Below are 4,774 nucleotides of genomic sequence, written 5' to 3'. Positions count from 1 at the left end.
GCCGTCTTAGCTCAGTGGTAGAGCGCGTGGCTTTTAACCACGTGGTCGTGGGTTCGATCCCCACAGACGGCGATTATTGATTTTGTTATAGTTGCCTCAGTGGGTCAGATACCTACATACTTAGTCAAATATTTTAAGACTCGATCGGCCTACCCCTAGTTTTACTTTAATGAAAATTCAATACGTATTTGTAGTTTCAAACAAGAGACTGAAGGTATTCTTAAAAAGTGATTTTAACATATCTATGTCTCCATCTATTTTACCTAACACAAAAGAAATAGTTTAGATTTGTTTTTAATCACTTTTTATCTAATTGGGCTGGAATAAAATGAATCGGATTAAGAAACCAAATTTATAGGTTTGAAATATGTTTTATTTCTATTGAATGTTATATGTTTTAGGAAAAATTTCACTTCAACCTCTTATCAATGGTTATTGATGACAGTTGGTAATAAGCATTAGCCAACTTCACGATTAACAATAATCATGATCAATTGACGGTTACAACAATCGATGGTCTTAACCGTCGCCTCTGGATCGTCTTGACTGTCGATTATCAATTGTCTTAATAAGCACACAATTGTCTTGATTGTTGGTGACCTACAACTTTGGATGTTAGTATCGTCAAGTGAACATCTTAATCGACGGTGATCAATTGTTATCGTTAATTATCAATGTCGTGCCTATTAACAAACGAACGTAGTGATGGTCAATGACCAATAGTCATGACCCTTGGTGATCGACTGTCAAGACAGTCGTCGACTAACCAATTGTCTTAATCATTGGCAATTGTTGACCATTTTCACCTCATTGATTGACGACTATCTTCACCAAAGCTTCTTACACTCATGGATTTGAATAGCAAACAATATTCAAGCCCATGAACTACCTCTTCTTTTTTTCCTTAATTTATCTAGAAATTTTGTCAGCCAACTGTAGACACCATCCCTGTGACCATTGTCGGTCGACCACTGGGTGCCATTTTCGACAACTCCACAGCAAACTTCTGATCACTAACTCCAACAACTGCTGCGAACCTTGAAAAATAAATAAAAAGGAATTTTTAAAAAACCTTTTTTATCTGAGTTATTCCAAATACATCTTTGACTTAATCACAATAATACTTTCTAAAATACATTTTCTCATTCTTCTTTTTGTCTTTTGAAGCTTTTTTTAATAATAATTATTATTAGATCATCTTTTTTTAATTATATATTTTCTCTTCTAAATTAATATTTTCTTCCTTTTATGAGGTTTATTTTTTATTTTCCTAGGTGAAAATTGATGAGCTATCTATTGTGATAAGTATAAATCAAATATTAATATATTGGTAATATAGTGAAAATCGTAAGTGTAACCATAACCATAACGATAACTGGATGTAACTCTATTAAAAAATTGATACATGATAAAATTTAGGATGTACAATTCATAAGAGAAAAAAAAACTAAACAAACGAGTTAAGAATTTAACCTTTGTACTTTAAGAACCTAAATTAGATAATACTGAAACTTATATAGCATGATACTTCATAGATTCGCAGAAGTTTGGTAAAGCAAAAAAAATCATCTAAGTGAGGAAATATGAAATTTTCCTACTAATTGGAAAATGTAATACTAGTTGCAAGCCAAGAACCAAGAAAAAAGACAAGGAACTCACCAATTTACCTTGCAGAAAGTTTTTTAGATTTACCCTTACTTTTTACCGTAGTTTGGTGGCAAGTTAAGGTGTCGAACCCAAGGGAATGGTTGGTAATAAAAATTCTTGAAGCCAAAGTTCGAAAGGAAAGTGGTTAGTAGAAAAAAGAAAATATAAAAGAGTATGTAGGGAATATTAAGAGAATTTGTAACATGGAATCAAAGCAAGTTATTTTTTAGATACAAATTTAATTCACAAACAAAAAGTACAAATAAATGGAAGAAACTCTCAAAGAAATTGAATAAACATCGTCCTCTTACTCCTTAGAAAATTACCCTTCCATTGGATCAAAGAAGATTGCTTTGCTAGAGTTTTTTGGAGTAAAATGACAAAATGGAAAGAGAAAAGTTTTGGCAAAATAAAATTTAGATAGAATTTTGGTGAAAATTGGAGTTGGATGGATGAATTGATGAGAAATTAGGGGAAAATATGTATTTATAGAAAAGAAATCAAAATAACCGTTAGAGAGGTTCAAAACGATGGTCTGGAGCTTGTGCACGCGTGAAATTGAAGAAAAACAGAGGATTTTCGACAAGTTGCTTAATTACCACTCGAAATATATGAAAAAAACTTATTTGCGATTGCTGAGATTCGGACTTAGGACATCTAAGAAGTACAAATGAGGAGACGATGACACATTGCAGCAATAGAGAGGCGAACAGTGAATAAAGGCGCGGTAAGGAGATGCAAAAAAATTTTGGAATTAATTTGCGATTGGTGAGTTAGAACACTTGACCTTGGAGAGGTGCGTGTGGTTCTGATGTCGACACATGTCAAGGATTTTTAACTTACTTACAAAATGTCATAGATTTTCAAATTACCCATTTTCTCGTTTGGACTCCGTTTTGTTGATTTTTGTTGTGTTAGCTTCGTAATGAAGTCTATTATAATATTCTGCATAAAAATATAAGAAAAATGAATATATGCATACTATAGTTGAGAAATTAATATTCAAGAAATCAGTATTAATTTTACAAACAAACGTTTACAGAATGAAATTCATGTTTCCTTGAAGAAAATTAAAGAACAACAAACTAATTTTGACACAAAAGTGTATGTTTCTAGAAAAACATGCATAACCCACTAACCTTTCACCTCAAATAAGACTTACTCCTCCATGTGGATTACGAAAATCTTGTTGGAACTAAAATCTTGCTAGAATTGAAGAATTGCAGAGAGAAAAATGGAAAGGAATTTATTGAGAGAAAATTTGGTATGATTAGTGAATGAATTTCATGGAAGCTAGAATCGGGAAAAGAATAGGTATTTATAGAAAAATAATTAAGATAATTGCTCCTGGGATTCGTAATGGTGATCTGAAGGATGCACGCGCGCGAAATTTGATGGAAGAATGGAGGTTTACAGAAAGTTGCTAAATATTTATGAAAATGCTAAGAAAGAGATTCGTCGAAAAAATAAAAGGTGAGAGCTAAGGTTCGAAGTCAGGACGTTGAGGGCAGTAGGTGCATAAGAAGAAGACGACACGTGGTGGAGTGTTGACTGGCAGAGAGGCGAGCGCGGATGGCTTTCAAATAATTCGAAATTTATTGGGTAATTATAATGGATAACAATTGTTAGAATAATTATTAACTATGTAGCAACATTTTAAAAAAATTGCAAATATAGCAAAATCTATCGGTGATAGACTTCTATCGTTGATAGACTCCTATGGTTTATCAGTGATAGACCAACATTTGCTACATGATCTATCGATGATAGACTCCTATCATTGATAGATTTTGACAAATTTTGCTATATTTGCAAAAATTTTAAAATGTTGCTATATACTTAATTATTTTGAATATAATTGCTACATTTGCAACTATCCCTAATTTGCGTCAAATGAGGTTTAAACCCGCGCACTGAGGGTCGAATTGAACACGCTATTCCTTGCGTAAACTTCTAGATATTTACAACGTCGCCCCTACAATTTCAAAATGCTCTATTTTTCTTGTTCGGACTCCCTTTATGTTGATTTTTGAAGCATTAACTTTAAGACGGAGTCTAGTTTATTAATCTACATAAAAATATTAAAATAAAGAGTATAAACATGTCATGAAACATAAAATAGACAGATAATTATGGGTCAAATATTGCCCATCATGCATTAAAGAAGGCGAAGAGTTATGGAGAGTAAAAGATTTGTTAGAGAAATTACAAAGAAAGGGAAAATTTTGTTAAATTTGGGAATGAGTATTTTTTTATTAGGAATTTTTTTTAATGACACAAAAAATATGTCGTTAATGAACGACGGAAAAATTGTGTCATGAAAAGTTAAAGGGGTCTTTTTAATAATATAACAAAGCGACAAGTTATTTACACTCTATAGAACAATTTCAGAAACGGAAAAAGCCCATAGACCTACAATGCAAAATACCAAAAATACCCCAAGAAACGCACGATTAATTGTTCGCACGCGCACGACTAATGTTAGTAAACGATAATTAGACGGGATCGTGTAAAATAATATACAATTGATACACGACCTCGTAAATTACCAAATACATAAATGATCAACAATAAACGCTAAACAATAACAATATACTTTAACGATTGTGCATCTGATCACGTTTTGTAAATATAAACGATAAGCATACACGATTCTGTACATTATATAAGCGATAATCATATATATAAATGATAAGGTAATAAACAGTAAAAGATGACGAAAATGTTCAAGTATACATGATCGTGTAGAGAAATTTCAACGATCGTTTATAAACGAAAATTCACAGAAACTCCAATAAATCGTAATTACAAAAATGCCATCAAAATAAAGGGGCTATAAAAAGGTGAACTTGCTCAGACTTTTTCTTTCATCGTCTTCGTCGTTAATCATTTACATCCTGGCAACTACTTCAATAGAACTGTCGCGATCAACGATCTGACTTTCATACAAAAAGGTTTAAATCTATATTCATTTCGATCAATTTATATCTATACCGATCTATTACACATACAAACATGTCTGTTTCTATACTGATTGTATATAATTTATTTAATATAATTTATACTAGTCTTCTTTTTTACAAACAGATGGTGAGCAAGAATAAAAAAGGTCTGAGTCTATATTCAT

General features: G+C 31.9%; 1 non-coding gene across 1 annotated transcript; it reads left to right on the top strand.

Annotated features, from left to right (window-relative positions):
• Positions 1–72, top strand: TRNAK-UUU (transfer RNA lysine (anticodon UUU)). The gene has a single exon. It is a non-coding gene; the product is annotated as a tRNA-Lys (tRNA).
• The last annotated feature ends 4,702 nt before the right edge of the window (positions 73–4,774 follow it).

This window comes from Cucumis melo, chromosome 8 (assembly GCF_025177605.1).
Source record: "Cucumis melo cultivar AY chromosome 8, USDA_Cmelo_AY_1.0, whole genome shotgun sequence".
Lineage (NCBI taxonomy): Eukaryota > Viridiplantae > Streptophyta > Magnoliopsida > Cucurbitales > Cucurbitaceae > Cucumis > Cucumis melo.
The sequence above is the reverse complement of the archived record's forward strand: the minus strand, read 5'-3'. Positions and strand labels throughout refer to the sequence as shown.